Source organism: Eublepharis macularius, chromosome 3 (genome assembly GCF_028583425.1).
Source record: "Eublepharis macularius isolate TG4126 chromosome 3, MPM_Emac_v1.0, whole genome shotgun sequence".
Classification (NCBI taxonomy): domain Eukaryota; kingdom Metazoa; phylum Chordata; class Lepidosauria; order Squamata; family Eublepharidae; genus Eublepharis; species Eublepharis macularius.
Genome location: NC_072792.1, coordinates 48,879,504 through 48,897,815, shown reverse-complemented (window position 1 = coordinate 48,897,815; position 18,312 = coordinate 48,879,504).

Genomic DNA, 18,312 nt, shown 5'->3' with positions numbered 1-18,312 from the left:
GAAACTATAGAAAAAGAAAAAAGTGAACGTAAAGCAGGATTGTTTTTCATGCTGGAGCCATCACACTGCTTTCCCTTAGCTAGCCAGTTGCTCGCCATAGTGTGCGAGCAACCAATGCTCACCGTCTTCAGGGTATGTTGTTGTTGTATGTGTGTACCATAATAGAGGAAAAGGTGGCTGGCCCAGTAGTTTAGAGGGAGGACTGTATTCTGTGTGGTTTTGGTGCTGTTAAGTGCAAACACAGCTGCCCAAAGAACCTGGAAGCAGCATTGCAAAGAATGGGAATGAAACTCATGATAACGAAAAAAATCAAATGGATTAGATCTGAGCTGGCAATGCTGCAGCCAGAAAAAACAGTAATGGTGCATAGTTGGTTCAGAACCCCTGGATCCAAGACTGAAATGGAAATTTTCAGTGCACACCTCTACTGGCAACCCTATCTCAAAATATAATATAAACAATGCAAATGAACCTCGCAATAGGTCTAAAAATACAAAATTGAATGACAATACAAAAAAGAAACTGCATGTAGAATGTGGGATTACAAAGGTTCTGGTGTGCAGTGCGCACTTCCCACTCCCATATGAAAATGCCCTTCTGGTGCATTTCATCCCTCTACAGATCATTTCCATTACAAGAATACCCCTCCCCCCAATCATTTCTGTTTTGCTAATTTTGTGGAATGATAGTACTGTGGGAGTCATCCTTGTTGGAAGAAGGGACTGGCGATGTCTCTTGCTCAGGCCCTTAGGACTGCCAGCAGAGAAGAAGGAAGGCAACCACTATAAAGTCAGTTAGATAGATAGGCTGCTATCAATCTCCTTCCTGCCAGGGAAACTTACTTACTTCCCTTCTCTCCCTCTCCTCTCTCTCTTCTTCCCTGCATGCACCAGGAGAGGCAGCATAGTGTCTCCTCCTGAGAGAGATGGCCTACTTTCAATCTAAAGCCATCCTAGCTAGTTAGATCAGTTACTAGTTCTTTCTCTCCTCTAAACTTATGTAAATATATTTCTTTAGATAAATAAACAGTTATTGGTTCTCTAACGTGGATGAGAGCTTTCAGAGTGCAGTTTGTTTAGTTAACGTGCCTTATCTAAAACCCAATAGTCCTGACCTCCACAGGCAAGCCATTCTACAAGGTAGGAGCCACCCACATAGAATGTGGACATGAATGGACTGTTGCTGATCTTAGCAGTTTCCATGCAGGAAACTTTAAAAGGCTCTGTTCAGACAACTGAACTTGCAGTGGCAGAACATTGTAGGAAAGGTGATCCTGCAGATATTTTGATTCCTGCCCACATAGGGCCTTGCAAATTATAAATGCAAGTTTAAAATGCAAGTTTAGCCTAGATGGATATGTTGGTGTAGAATTTGGCCCACACTGGACTGTGTGCGGAATTTCACAGAAGCTTTTAATGAGCAGAAGATGAGATCGCGCAAACTCACGGCATGAAGCATCTTCTTAGCACGATCTCCCTGCATGATCCCCTTTGATGGCCCGATGACATCAGAAAAAGGGACATTAAACGGGATCGTGCCGGGAAATTGCGCTAGGAAGACGCTTTTATGCCATGAGTTTCATGCGATCTTCCGAGCACGTGGCCGTGTGAAAACGGCCTGTGTAAAATATTTGCCCAATATATCAAATAAAGGCCATATATTAGACTTCATCACTGAACACTGTGGCCTAACTAGATATTTCCCTAGATATGGTACAAACTTACATCTCCAGTTATGAAAGAAAACAAGTCAATAAAGTATATCATGTTAATAAGCTTCAGGGAGGTAATTTTCAGTTCTTCACTGCCCACCCATATGTCTCTTTGGTTATTAAAATCGAATAGTTCTGTGATTGGGACAGATCCATGTTTAAGGGGGACAAGTGCATGGTTTCTTTAAAAAAAAATACATTTTTTCCTCCCCTGTTACAAATATATAAGAACATAAAGGCAAATCCAAATGTAAATAGACAAAAGGAGTAAACACGCTCTAATGGACAGGGAAAAGGAGGTACTAAATAACAGAGGTCAGAAATAAATATGATTATAATGCAAATAGTACAATGATATATTTACAAATTTATTTTAAAAAATCACATTTGTATACATTTGTAAATAAATCCAAATGTGAGACAGAGATTTTCTTTTATGTTCCTCCTACATATTTGCAGGTTGGAGGGGGGATAATTAAAAAATAAAACACCATTTAGGCAATCATACAATCAGACCACTGCAAAAACAGCCTGCCTGTGCTATAGCAACTGCTGCATAATTATCTGAATAGATTTTCCTAATGCCACAATGCCTAAAAGTGAAGTCAAAAGTAAAGTGGGAAAGGAGCAGGACAATGCATTGTACCGGTGGGAGCAAATCTGAGCATGGAACATAAGAGCTTTCTTCAAAATGTTGTGGGAATTGTAGTTCAGTGAGGCAGCTGAAGATTCTATTAGCAATCCCCAAACCCCTCACAAAGCTACAGTTCTCAGAATTCCTGTGGAGAGGAATAAACTGTTAAATTTGTTTCCGTGCACAGGGTAATATATCTTAAACAGCAAATAGAGATTTATTTGGCAGCCAAAGTTCGGTTTCAAAGATTTCAGAAACAGCGGTGATCTGAATTGTCAGCACTTCTTTGGGAGGCCTGCGTTCAAGTGTCTATGCCAAAAGTATACCTACAGTTTATAAACTGGTAAGTTGGGAAAGAATTAAGGAAATGGAGATTCAAAGGAGGAGATCCTCTGTATCCAGCTCTAGACTTTCCCACTGCTTCTATTCAAGGAGTAACCTCCAGGCTGGACTACTGTAACTTTGTGGGGCTGCCTTTGAAGATGTCTCAGTAGATTAATCTGGTACAAAATGCAGCTGCAAGTCAGCCACTTGAAACTCATAACTCAGGCCCTGCTCTGGTTACTTCTGGGCCCATTTCAAAGTGCTGGTATCATCTTTAAAGCCCTTCTGGGCCCCTCATACCTCTTGCATCTCTTCTTCCAGTATGTTCCTACATGCTAGTTATGCTTCATAGAGAGACTTCTAGTAGTACCCTTGCCTAGAACTGTCTGGCAAAGAAACAAACAAAACCAGGGCTATAAAGTGAAAACCCAATAAATACACATTAAGGACACTCAAATTATCAAAAATACAGTTATAGTGTGTATATACAAAGTAATCCAAGTAATAAATAATAATAATAACAATAATAACATTCGATTTATATACCGCCCTTCAGGACAACTTAATGCCCACTCAGAGCGGTTTACAAAGTGTTATTATTACCCCACAACAATCACCCTGTGAGGTGGGTGGGGCTAAGAGAGCTCAAGAGAACTGTGACTCGCCCAAGGTCGCCCAGCTGGCTTTGTGGAGGAGTGGGGAATCAAACCCGGCTCTCCAGATTAGAGTCCCGTGCTCTTAACCACTACACCAAACTGGCTACACTACACCAAAAATAAAGCAATCACAGTGTGAACATTACAACTCCCAATAAATACGTCACAAGAGTGCTCACTGGCACAAAGCAGTAAAAGAGGGGGGGGTGCACGCAGGCACCCCTAAGAAATATACACCCTAGAGGCAGCAACACCCAGTTACAACCATATAAGGGTGCACTCAGGCACTTCCATTCAATTAAGCAGCCGTGCTTAATATTCACACTGTGATTGCTTTATTACTTGGATTACTTTGTATATACACACTATAACTGTATTTTTGATAATTTGATTGTCCTTAATGTGTATTTATTGGGTTTTCACTTTATAGCCCTGGTTTTGTTTCTTTCTTTGCTTGTGCTTGCACCGGGGTGGTCCCTATTTTTGTTTTCTGTTAGAACTGTCTGGCAGCAGTTAAGTAACAGGCTTTTTCTGTGGTAGAACCATTCGCCTGGAAAGTCCTTTCAGGGAGGTGTTTAAGATGGTTTCATTCCAACTGTTTTGGCTGTGTTTTAACTGTCTGTGTTGGTTTTTAACTTGTTCTGGATGCTTATGATGTTTTTGTGTCCTCGCAGCTTTTGCTGTTTTTTTTTTTTTGCTGTCTTTTTTTTTTGCTGTCTCAAATCCAATATTTGCACCTAAAAAGATAATTGATAATTGATTACATGCTCAGTAGTGATTACTATTTGGAATATTTTTAACAATACAAGTCAATATCCAATTGCAATAAAATATCTCAGAAACAAGACACTAGTAGCATTTTTAATCACAACATGAACCTTTAACTCTCTTATTTCCAGATTCTTCTGAACAAAACATATTGATATGTTTGTCTTTGGGGAAATTATCACACACTAGGAATACACCGTTCTCATGTCTACTTTGATCAGAATTTAGAAACTGTTTACTTTTGCCAGAGTCCTACTTAATCCGCCATCTTTATCAAGTTTTCACATATTTCATTTCATAGTTAACATTCATGCTGACTTACTGAGAGACATACAGGCTGTCTACAAACAACTATATTCAGACTGCACTCAGGAACATCAAAAAGAACTAAGCAGAATTATAAAGAAATGACCTGCACCCACACAAGAACAAATCTATATGGATATACCATAGGAACCTTGACCAGGCACTTTTTATCTTCTGCCCAAAACACACAAGTCTGGCAACCAAGGACATCCTTTTGTCTCTGGCATAAGCATAGTGGTGTTCTGTTGCTGGTTGGGGCTTATCTTGTAGCAGGTCATCCCTTAGAATCATTCTGGCTTTATTGATCTGTTTTCTTACTACATCCGGCGGGTAAACCTCTGTTGTTGATCATGCATTGAGAATTTCTGTCAGAAGAACTGGAGCAGATGCAGCTGTAGCATAGATCTTGTAGACAATAGATTGTTTGGAGTGTTTTGGATGATGACTGGAGGCCTGTAGATATGTTTGGCAACTAGTTGCTTTTCAATATAAGGTAGTTTTAATGTTTCCATTATATATTTGTACAGCTCAGACCAGTTCAGTGCATCATTAATGACCTGCTGCCTATGCTGGACAATGATACTGCTCTCTCACAGGCATTAGGAGGCAAACCTTTTCTTGCCCACAGACAGCCCTCCAATCTTAAACATCAATATACCTCCCAACATAGACATGGACACCCACTCTGGGGCCAGGGCATTGCAATAAACCAAGATGCCAACACTCTCCTGATATTCACTCCAACAACAAAATCACTGGACCTAACAACACCAGCTACACCATCTCAGGCTCATTCCCTTGTTCATCTCCCATCATTTTATACGCCATCAAGCATCAGTAATGCCCTTCAGCTCTCTATATTGGACAAACAGTTCGGTCTCTTTGCAAAAGAATAAATTGACATAAATCTGATATCAAAAATCACATATTCAAAAACCAGTGGGAAGACATTTTAATCTGCCTGGAAAGTTGGTCGCTGGACTTCAAAAGAAAATGACAACAGATTGCTGAAATTATTTGCAAATTTGGAACAATGGAGGCCACCCCCACCCCAGGGCTAAATCAGGGCATAGGGGTTTGTCCCTCAGATTACAGATGCTAATTTTCTGCACTTCACACTCCTGCTCTATCAAGTTAATTACAATATTTATTACAACTCGCTTCCTGATATTCCAATTTACAATACCACTCCCGTTCTTTGCCCAAATTATAGACTCCTACCTTTTCTGCTCCTTGAATCTGATGAAGGGAGCTTTGACTCTCTTTGAAATCTATTTGGTCTTTAAGGTGCTATTGGACCCGAATCTTGCTCTTATACAGGCACACCGGTTTTCATACAGAAGTGGTTCATTAAAATGCTACAGATGGCAACTCACAGAAAAAGCCGATTTGGGGGTATATGAATATGCCACCTTTTTGCGTCTTTTTGTTGTTCTCTGTTAACACAGTGAGCTATTTCTCCTATTTATGTTGCTGGTGTTCGCAACTCATTTATTGCTTTTACAGTACTTTATGCCATTTTCTGTTACATGCCATTTTTACACAATTGGTTCAACAGCAGTCCACATTATAGCATTAATATTGCTGTAAAAGTTCATAAGTATAGTTGGTGGAGTGAGTCACCAAGAACAGGGAACTTGGTGACTAACTCTGATGTTATTAAATGGGCCAATGAATGACCATCTCTGTAGCCACTTCTCATCAGATTAGCCTTTTCAAATAGCAATAAAAGTGATCAACTCTTACTTTCCAAAGGAACAATCCATCAGGAAGACTGTGTGGAATCTCCTTTCTTCTGGGGGAAAAATGAGCAGGCATCAGAAACAGATGTTTCAGGCAGATACGTTGCTACTTGTTATATTTTAATAAACCTTAAGTCTGTTATATAGTGTTTATTCACTTTTACTGTCTGCTTTATCCTTCTTTTCCATTTAAAAACATAAATATATCCATTTTCCTGCAGAGCTCACAGTTTAATTCAGTAGATGCATATGGAGAAACCACAAGGAAATCCCTGTTCTTCACACATTTCTGCTTCTCTGTCTCTCGCCCAAGGATCTTTCTCCAAATGGAATCAAGTTGTCTTCCAAGATTATGCACCATAATGTCACTTTTTTGTGCTACAGCAGGGTTACAAATTGGTAGCTAAGTCCTTTCTCCGACATTAAGGAGTGGACCTTGAACCAGTTGAGCCCTATGGCCCTGTCAGTGGCACAGAATCCACTTGGTATAGACCCAGTGGGTGAGCCTACCTCCAATATCATTGTTAACACACCCTGAGTTCAAGCTAAGTGGACCATGTAACATTGCCACTACCAGCAACCATGGGACTACTGGGCTAACCTTGGTACTGGCTTCCAGCAGCCTTCCTGGGTGCTGGGCTAACAGAAACTTTCCTGAAAACTGGAAGAGCTATTCTGTCTCTGTGTCTCCTAAGAAGGGCAGTGACTCCATAGGAAAGCATCTGCTTGGCGTGCATAAGGTCCCAGGTTCAATCCCAGCACCTCCAGTTAAAAGGTGCAGACAGTCAGTGATGTGAAAGACCACTGCCTGAGACCCTGGGGAGCTGCTGCCAGTTCTGACCTCGATGAATCAATGGTCTGATTCAGTATAAGGCAGTCACATCTGTGATCAAGTGTAGAAATAACTCACCTCCTAATCTGGCCCAGTTCACTTCCGCTCTTTCTCATCCCTGTTTATGCATACACCATTTCATAATCGTTGCAAAATTACTATACAAACGTCATCTCTGAAAGTATGTAATGAAATTGTATGTTGGCAATCAAAACAAAACCCAGATGTGCCAAGGTTCACTATTCTATAGGTCACCACTTAAATGTGTACCTTGTAGTGAGACCCACTGATGAGTTATATGCAATAGTTTGACAGAAATTGGGGCTGACATTGAAAATATAGACATCCAGGGACACACACACAAAAATCTACAACAGCTGCAACTGCATCTGTCACACATAGTATTGGAGAGGCATTAGCAGAAACACTGGGGAAAGGGAAATACTTCGGCCTTACTAAGACATCTGTGCCAGGCATGTGTTTTACTGTAGCTGAATCTAATACAAAACCAACAGATTTCTCTGACAAATACAACTGTAAAGGCAACCAGAAAAGGGGCAATGTATCTATTCCATGCCACCCATAAGAAAGGAAGCGCTGGAATTATCAATATATCCTAATGACATAGCTCCTTGAATCTTAATAATAGATTTAATCTCTGTAGTATGATCTTTACTGATGGCTCTATAATGATCAGAATCATTTTTGTGTGTTTACTGAATTGTTTTTACACTATTTTAAATATTGTTTTAAATTTACAATTGTTTTAAATGGTTGGGGTTTTTTATAACTGTTTTAATATTCACCACCTTGGAGACCCTGTTTTGGGTAGACAGGTGGTATACAAATGTTTTGAATATGTATCGATAAATAAATAATCAGAAGAGTTGAAACAGAAGGGTGTACATATGTACTACTCATACAAGCCTCATTATGTTTTGCAAGGATTGTGGTAAAAGAAAATTTAAGGATGGCTTTTTTCCCTGAGTTTTTGTGACAAGAGAAACAGATCTTTTGCAGGCATATTTATGTGCCCCCGTCTATCGTTGTTTTCTGTCAGCAGGTAAAATGTTTTTTGTTTCCCTCAATAACCTATATTTTAATTGCTGGGTCTGTTTTTTATATATGCATTTTACTTTAGGTTTAAAATCAGTTTTAGGATTATTTTATAATGTTTTCCTTTTAATTCTTAGCTGGTTTGGTGCCTCTGACTGGGTGGAAAGGCAGTGTAAAATTTTTAAATATATAAATAAATAACTTTCATGGGGAAAACTACTTAATGGGTGTGCTTTCAGATTCATGGGGAACAGTAAATGAAAACTTCCCCTTCTGCCCTCTGTATGAGGAAAGATGGGAAAGGGATGGGTTCTGTCCTGTACCTTCCTCAAACAAGTAATCAACATTGTCCAAGGAAACCTCATTGAAAAAAGTTAACATGCTGTTATTCATCAGATTAAAAGGACCAAAGCAAAAGCAAATTACAAGAGAGGAAGTCCAGTGAGATGTATCAGCCTTTATTGTAGGTATCTACAGTACAAAATGGAAAGCCTGACCATTGTTCAGTTTGGGATCACTGCACAAAACAGTAATTTCTCAATGCTCCTGAATCAAAGGGTTTGCACAAGCTGTGGCATGTGAATTTGACAAAAGAGAATTCATTCAATGAATATTGATTTACTTTTGTTTTAAACCCAGCATGGGGATGTATTTTGCTCAGTAGTAAGCATGGGGCATTATTTATTTATCAGCATGACATACATCTGTCTCATTGAGGGCATAACAGAACTAAATTGGTATCGATGTCAGTTTAGATCTAATTAGGGCTGGTTCACACATGGCTGCTGCAAGAGTGATACATTGCCCTGGCTTTTGCCTGCTTCCCTACTACACTTAGAGCATAATGTGTGGCACATATGAGCATAATGTTAGAGCATAATGTGTGGCATATAGGTTGCTCCCATTTTCACAAAGGATACTCATATGGCCTGCATTCTTCTGTGTCTGAGGGCTAAGCTACAGGCTCATTCCTGTGAGTCACCACATACACCACCTACCCAGAGGCTGTACATAAACTGGCTCATCAGTTTATCAGAGAATAAGCTCCCTATATTAGTCACTGTTCTGGAATTCCTTGGTCTTCATGTGATTATCAAGAAGGGTGTTGGGGGGGAGCCTAATATTTGTCTCCCCAACTGACTATACTAGGTAGGCTGGCCTTGAAGGAAGAGCCAAATAAAATAGATTTAAGAAAGGAATCTTAATCATTCAAGCGGAATTTGTAGATAGAACAAGCAAATCATGTAGAACAGAAAGACAGTTTGCTCAGCAAATTTTTACTCTTCCTGATAGAAAATTAGAAAATTATTCATGTGTGTGAGACATTTGTCTTGTTAGCACTGTACCAAAAATAAACTTAAAGGAACTGTATATCACACGTTGTGGTTTATATTAAGTAGGTTGGGAGAAGCAGGTAAGATTATGAAGGAAGGCCTGGTGACCTTCTCGAGCTCTGTCATCACTGCCAGCGCCAGGGTTTCTGGTGCCCGCGGCCACCCCCACATGCATGCACACACAGTGCGTGCCCCCCAGACTGCATGATGACGTCACCACATGATGACATCATCATGCAGCAAAGCCAGGCCCATTGGCCGGCGAGTGGCTGGGGTGGCATGCGGAGGCTGCCCGCACTCCGCCCTGGCTGCCTGCCATGCCTGGCCCTTGGCTGCTGTGCCTGGCCGGGGTGTGTGTGGTGGTGGCGGTGGCGGCAGCGGCAGCGGCAGCAGCACAGGGCTGGCCAGCTGCAGCAGCTGCAGGCCAGCCACGCCAGCTCCGTGGCACACGCCTCTGCTCCCAGCACTCCGGCACCCCAGCGTCTGCGGCGCCCGCCTCACTGCCTCAATGGTGGCACTGGCCCTGTCTGTCATACTATTTCCTTATGAGTATGCCACATTCAAATGCATTTCTTCTGGCATAGTATTTTTGCAGTCCCTAACAGAACACCTTGGCTGTCTAGGAGAGACTTTTAAAAAGAAAGTGTAATCTCAAATGTACACATTAATTGTTCTGCATTAGGGAATATGTGTCTTATGAATAGAGATGGGCATGAACAGGGGGGGGGGAGATGTTCGTTGTTCATTGCCATCCATGAACTGGGGCTCACGAACAACCACGAACATGGCCCTGTTCATGAACATGATCATAGTTGGCTGTTCGTGGGGACCAGCAGGCTCTCCTCCAGCCATCATCCAAGTCAAGATCCCTACTGCACCACTCCCAGAAACCTGACCTGAGCAGGCACCAGGAAAGGTACCAATAATAAATAATAGCTTGGCCCCAGAGCCTGGCAGCAGCCCTGAAACTTGAAGGGGTAGATCCCTACCGCACCACTCCCAGAAACCTTACCTGAGCAGGCAGCAGGAAAGGTACCAATAATAAATAATAGCTTGGCCCAGAGCCTGGCAGCAGCCCTGGAACTTGAAGGGGTAGATCCCTATCCCACCACACACAAAGAAAATTCAAGCTCCCATGCACTCTCTCCATCAAAATGCCAACAGCAACTGTCTCTCCACTGTCTGCAAAGTCAGAGCTGGGAGCCCCCCTCCACCCTGATCTTTGCTCCCTTGTTGTAACAAATTTGGAGCTCCACACTTGGAAGGAAGACCTGCCTGTCAAGCTAAATTAGGCTTAGATTGGGGTTTCCAGGGCAACAGCAGGAGTTCAGACAGAGTTCAGACAATCCCTGCCTAAGTTGCCAAGGGAATTGATTGCAGGTGCCAGACTGTCTGGCTTGACAAACAGCAAGACGAACAGCAACAAACGAGGCTTGCAACGACCACCTGTTCGTTTAGAATGAGGCCTCGCGAACAGCTTGATCGCAAACAGCAGATTGGGCTGTTCGTGGCTTTTTTTTAGTTTATATTGCTGTTCGTGCCCATCTCTACTTTTTAGACATGTTCATAAGAACATGTCTAAAAGAGGATCCTTTTTGGATCTACATTATTGAAAGACCCCTACAATATGACTGATTTACTTAAAGGCATCTTCATGCCAAGATTTGTAAGAGAAACTTGCTTTCTTATCAAGGGCAGACAGTGTAAGCTCAGGCTTTTAAAAAATCTGTATATTTTGTTTATTTGAGAAATTCAAATGACCCTTGGTTGTGGCAGTTGTGGAATCATGTATTTGCTTTTAAATGACTAAACAGATGCGGACTGAACACAAATGAAGGCAGGCTTGGATCCTTGTACAAATACAGTGGGGGATTTCAAAACCAAGGGAGAAAAACCATTACTGAAGGAGATTTTTAATGTGAAGATTTTAATCATAAATATATTTAGGTCCATTTAAAGAGGAGAAGAAAAATGACTCAGTCTTTATCTGCTCTAATATCCAGCTAGCTTTATTCTCTTGTAAATGTCAGTTGTGAGTGACCCGTTTCTTTATTGTTCAGACTAATCAAGGATACAGCCGCTAATGAAGACGATCTTTCATTACTGGAGCCGTTTGACTTCATTAAGGTTTAGAGAAGGATGTCACTTAAAGGATTTGCCTTCTGCATCTTTTTCTCCCTCTTAAAATTCTGTTTAAATTCATGGAAGTTTTTTTTTTCAAAAGAGTCAGGCTCCATCTGTTAGAACAGTCAGATTTTGGAGGTGCAGTGCAAGCATTTACTTATAGATTACTGACAGGATTGGATAATAGTAAGATGCATAATAAGAAAGCTGCCATAATGGCATGCCTTTGCATCTACGTATATGTTTACTTGCAAATAAGATCCCCTGTTCTAAATGGAATGCATAGAATTGCAGCTTAATTGTATCTGCAAAGAAATATGTGACCCAAAGTACCAAAGAATGATAAATTATCATATTTGCATTTTTCTGTTGATACTTTGATCAGGGCAATCATATATATTATATACTTCTATAGGTTTTCTTCATTGCAGATATTCTAATTGATCAAAATATACCTTGGAAAGGTATATTGGAAACAAGAGCATCTGACAATTGGTTCTACAATTTATATCTTTCTGGGTTGGACACAATCATGGTGAATTGCTTACATGATTGCAGACAATCATTGCAGTCTTCCCACTTCAGTCTTTTGGAAATTCAACTTATTATATGAAATATGGAGTAATCATTTTCCTGCTAGAATCAGTATGATAGAGAAATTATCTTTGTGCTTGGCATCAAGGTAGCAGCTCATGTTCATTTTCTCTGCAGCCATTCCATACATACTGCAGTTGATTCCAGCACTATTTGACTTCAAAAACTGTAACTTTCTGCTAAGAGTACAAGAGTGGCCAGCTCTAGTTTGGGAAATTCCTGGAGATTTGGGAGGAGAGCTGGAGGAGGGCCAGCTTTGGGAGGGAAAGGGCCTCAGCAAGGTATAATCCATGGAGTCCACCCTCCAAAGCAGCCATTTTCTCCAGACAAACTCTCTGTGATTCCAGGAGATCTCCAGTCAACACCTGAAGGTTGGCAACCCTAAACAGTATAGAAACTAACACAACACTATGCCACTTGTTTCAGGATACTCACTCCCCAGGGAGACTTGCCTGTCCCCGTCTTTTGCCATCTTCTGCCAGTGGGTGAAGACTCTGTTTTGTCCGGCATTCCCTCAGTGATCCCCCTTCATTCCCTGTGTTTTGTTTTTATGTTTTTCTATGTATATTGGTTTTCATTGTTTTAATGATGTATTTTTGTTTGGTTTTTATTGGTTTTAAAGACATGTTTTGTTATGTATGTTTTTAATTTGTTACTGACCTTGGTGGCCCTAATAAGGGCAGAAAGGCAGGGTATAAATTTGGTAAATAAATAATACAAAATAATAAAGATATTAAAGATGTAAAGGAGAGGGTAAACCACAGTGATAGCTTCCTAACTGTGCAAATCCAAGAGGAGTCTGTTTCCCAAGGCAAGTATTCCAACATTCATACAGCAAATATTCAAAAAGTAACCTACAAAAAAAGGTACAAGTAGCAGTATGTTGTGTCAAGTGAGGATTGTGGCTAAACAAGTAGGGGTTACTGGGAACCAAAGTAGACCCTAGATTCTGGTCCCAATTATAGGGCAAACACCTTGATTCAAAACAAAAAATGTTTTCATTCCAGACTTGGAAAGAGTAGAAGACAAGGGGAGTTGGTCAGGTGAATTACTTGACTGGACAAAAGGCAGGAAGAAGCTATTCAGGTTCTGTGAATATTTCCAAATAAGGAAACAGTGGGGAGATCACCAGTAGGGAAGAAGGTATGCTTGTGGTCATTCTTGGTCTCAATGGTGACGTGGAGCTTTGGTAGAAAATTCAAAAATTGTCTTGATTACATTTGTGGGTCAGACAGGCCCATGAGGGACAGGGGGAAGCAAATTAAGTACAGTTCTGGTGGAATGACATTAATCAAGGTATCACAGTGATTAATTAATGTTCCTTTCTGGCTTAGGGCACAATGATAAATTACTGAGAGGCTTTGATTTACCATATGATAGTTAGATGCATGGTGAGGCTTGGCTCCTTTCAGGAATGGCTATTTTCCTTAGTAAGTATGAAGAGATAAGATGCCTCTTTTATCTGAAGAATGGAGCTTGGACTTGCAAAAGCTTACACCCTGAAAATCTTATTTGACTCTAAGGTGCCACTGGACCCAAATCCTGCTGAGATAAGGTGCAGTTACCCTGCTGGCTCTCCTATATTTTGATGTGGTAATGAACCATACAAAAAGAAAGGTGCAGAGTCATTGGCAAATGGAGGTAGGGGGAGAGAGAAACCAAAATGGTGATTTGATGGCAGTGACTTCTGTCTCGCCAAACACTTTTTTAAAAAGTCATATGAAATGCTTGGGGGTGGGGGAGAATGTAATTATCAATGTGCACCTTCAGGTATAAATTTTCTAACATAACATGATTTTCTTCATATGACCACTAGCATTGTCCTGTTATAGTAGATCTTCTCAGTGTGATTAATTTTTCTATAATATGCTTATTGTTGTCTCTCATTGTCTATTGCCCAAACCCATTTAGCTTAAGTAGTGTTTGCATATCTTAACTAGAGATGGGCACGAACCAAAATACGAACCAAAATTAAGCATGAATAAGATCCCATTTCTGACGAACTGCCACAAACTTTAGGCTGGTTCGTTTGGTTCGGTTTTTGGTTCGTGACTGCAGACAGCCTGTTGCCTATCAGTTTTCTAGGCAACAGGGGATGGACTTCCTGCAGACCTTCTGCTGACCCAGAAGTGACCTTCTACTGACCCAGAAGTGATGATTTTCTGACCTGGATGTGACGTTTTCACGAACCAAACAAACCAGTTTGCGAACCAGGGGCAGGTTCATGAAAGTTCGTGGTTCGTGAAATTTAATGAACCACGAACTGCATGGTTCGGGTTTTTTCTGGTTCGTGCCCATCTCTAATCTTAACTCTTTGAACATCACAAGATCTTGTTGATACAAGTCAAAATAACAGTGCCTTTTTCTAAAAAAAACACAAGTATCTAAAGAACCAATTCCCACATCAAGATCAATAAGGCTTTCCCTCAACAGCTAAATCTTTAATTATATCTACATAGCTGTCTTAAAGTGTGAAGTTCATCAAAATGCTACTTCTTTCTGTACCAAGAGCCCAGGGCATATTAGAAAGGGCACCAAGTAAATCAAGGTTGTTTCTGGCAAATGAATTCTGACACTCAACATTTATCTCACTTATTACCAATATGCATGAGAAGTACTTAGATAAGGTAAATGGAAGAACAGACATGTCTGCACCATCACTGGCTGTCTCCTTATAAAGATGATTAATTTGCTTTTGGTGTGATATGAGTCCACAGCCTTTTTGTGCTCCATACTTCTTTCTCTACTTTCTCTACTGCCTGCCTGGATGTGACTGTTTGATCTATCTCACCGCCTGCAATTTATGGCTTTGCTACAGCCTTTCTGAATCTGATGTAGATGCCTTTTTACTTGATGATTTTATGTGATTTATCCTTGTTTTTATGTGTATTTTAACTTTGTGTGATTTATTATTGTTGTGACCCACCCTGAGCCTGCTTGCGGGGAGGGCAGGCTATAAATGGAATAAAATGAAATGAAAATGAAATGCTAGGTAATTCCAAAATACACTTACAGTAATGCAGTGCAAGCCTAAACAGAATTGCACCCATCTAAGGCCAGTGAAGTCAATGGGCTTCGATCAGTGTAACTTTGCTAAGGGTTGCATGGCCAGATCCCTTGCAAAAAGAAAAGAATGGAAACTTAACGGCAGTTTGCAATGTCTGTTTATAATAATATACTGTAGTTAGGAAGCAAGTAAGCTCCTAAAGTAGACTGTGGTAGTCCTGAAACAGCATCAGCGCCCAAAATCAACAGAGTATCTCTGAAGGCCCACAAAACTGAATCCCTACAATTACCTTAAATAAACTTTTAACTCCTTCATATTTTTCCTCCACAAATATCAAAAAGTATTCCTTTCAACTCTGAAGGTAAGTAGATCAATTTGATTCAATTGCCCATATTCTTTTTAGTTGTCCCTGTTATATTTCACTTTGTAACCAATATATTACGTGTTTATTAATAAGAACTGATAGGTAGAATATGCCAATTGCCCAGAGATCTGGAGAGAAGAGGGTTATTTAATGGGAAAGTTAAATGTGTTCAGACATCAAACAACACTGAAAAATGATCACTATAGCATATACTATTGGGTTTTAGGTTTAGGCACATTAAGTAAACAAACTGCATGCTGAAAGCATCCAAGTTAGAGAACCATTAACTGTTTATTTGTCTAAAGAAATACATATACAAGATTAGTGGAGAGATAGAACTAATTGAACTAACTGGCTAGGATGGCCTTAGATTGAAAGTAGGCCATCTCTCTCAGGAGGAGACACCATGCTGCCTCTCCTGGTGCATGCAGGGAAGAAGAGAGAGAGAGAGAGAGAGAGAGAGAGAGAGAGAGAGAGGAGGAGGAGGAGGAGAGAAGGGAAGGAAATTCTCCTGGCAGGAATGGGAAATGTAGGCATCCTGGTCTTGTAGCTGTAATGGAGAGCCAAGCTGTAAAACAAAGATGCTTACATTTCCCATCAAAACTTGAGATAAGCTGACAAGTGTCCAACCTGTGTAAGGCGTCACTTGTAGCTTGGCTCTCTTAGCAGCCTATCTATCTACCTGACTCTATGGTTATTGCTTTCCTTCTTCTCTGCTGGCTGTCCTGAAGGCCTGAGCAAGAGACATCGCCAGTCCCTTCTAACATATACACACCCAATAACGTATGTTATAACTAACTGACTCATGCCTCACTGTGTGATATACCACATGGATGATCCATCTTTTTAAAATAACGGCAGTAATAAACCACATCCTGCTAGGGCTGCTTCAAAATTAAAGGAATTCTGATTAAGATTCATTCAGTACGTCATTTGAGTAACAGGACAAAAATTATTATGCCAGAGTTTATGCTTCAGAAAACCCTAGACTTGAAGCATTTGTCACTCAGGATTTAATGGGAAAAATCAGTTCGTCCCTTTGATGAATCAAGGGCAACATGAGTCCTTTTTTGCTACGCTCTTTGGTATAATTTCCATTATATTCCTAATACCTTTCAGACTTGAAAGAGATTGGTGAGAAAAGGAGGGGGGTCTTTATTCTCAGTACTGTCAAGCATACTATAGTGTTTAAAATGGCTTAAGGAAATGAATTGGAAAGACTATATGAACAACATTCTAATAGGACTGAAATATCAAACCAGGATGTTCTGTTAAATATTTGTCATTTTGCCATTTCTGTGGTATGGTTATAACAACGACACCGCATTTATGAAGATTAAAAATCTTGAGCGTTTCATCTAATCTAAAAACCTAGCAAAACACATTTTGATTTCCCAAGTTTTAATTTATTTTACACTTTTTTGTTGTTTGAGACAAGTTTTTAATATCAACTGTTGAAATAGAGGCTATTGTACAAATTTAAATGTAAGGCTTTCATGAACATATGCAGCCATATGTATACTGCATTTTAATTCTCGACCTAGAGATGGTATTTCAACATATTATAAAATGTAATATAGTACAGACAACAACTTTACTGTTCAGTTTCTTTGGCCACATATCTGTTATCTGATACTGCATCTGATGCATTTACCATTCGGGTAAATGATACAGAAAACAACTAACTGGGACACACATCCTGTGAACCCAAAATCCCATGCCCAGTCAAGTGACTTTTCATTCTCTTTCTTTCCTCGATGACTAAATGGACCATTTTGCTTCTCTGCCCCTGTTGATAATCTTGTGGTAAAGGAAACTTCCTTGGTAATCTTCCAAATCCCCCGTGCCCTTTTCACGATGTTTGGTTTCATTCTATTTGTCGTGATGCCCCTCCATATGTATTGCGTAGAATTCCACAGACAGGTAAGGTTGCCAGCACTGTCAGCCCTGGGAGTAGTTGAGGGTATAGCCTGCGAACAAGGAGTATCACTGACACTATGACGCCATTTCCAAATGAGTACCTGGAAATGACATCACTGTATTCACAATGCTCTAGATCCAGAGAAGTTAGCCATGTTAGTCTGTAGTAGCAAAATAGAAGAGAGTCGACTAAAACCATAGAGATTTTTGAAATTTGTAGTGTGTCATTATGTCACTTCCTATTTCAAAAAAGAAAGTAACTTTTAAGAGGTCTCTACCCCACTCAATGCTCCCAGGGATGGCCAGCCAAAGCCTAGCATCTCTATGTATTATTTAGACAGTCTGGCCAGCAGCAGGTGTGAAAATCCCTGGAGCCTGACTTAACTGCTAACTTTTGCTTCACACCATACCAATACTGTCGGACAAATTTTCCACTTGACAGGGGAATGGTGCTCATGCCTCCTTTATTCCCACAAACTCCCTGATTTTAACCTACTTCATACTTTTATTTTGAAGATAAAATGGATTAGGAGAGAATGTTATAAACCACTTTGAGTCCCCATTAGGAAGAAAACTGGTGTATAAATGAAGTAAATAAATATTTACATCATTAAGACATAAAAGCCAAAGTAAACTCCCCTTTGCTCGATGCCACCCTTGTTGCCTGTGGAGTCAGGGCAATGGTGGGGCGGGTTCAAGGGAAAAGCTATTGCTTTTGATTGCCATGGGGAAAAGGGAAGGAATGGTAAAAACAAGACAAGTTCTCTGGGCTGAATGTGCCCTCTGAAGTGATATTAGGAACTTCTGCATTGATTTTGGAGCAGTGAACTCCTCACTCCCCTTAACCGTTTGGTCTAGAGTTGCTAGCTCCAGGTTGCGAAATTCCTGGAAATTTGGGCAGTGGAGTCTGGAGTCTGGGTGTGAGGAGGGAAGAGTCCTC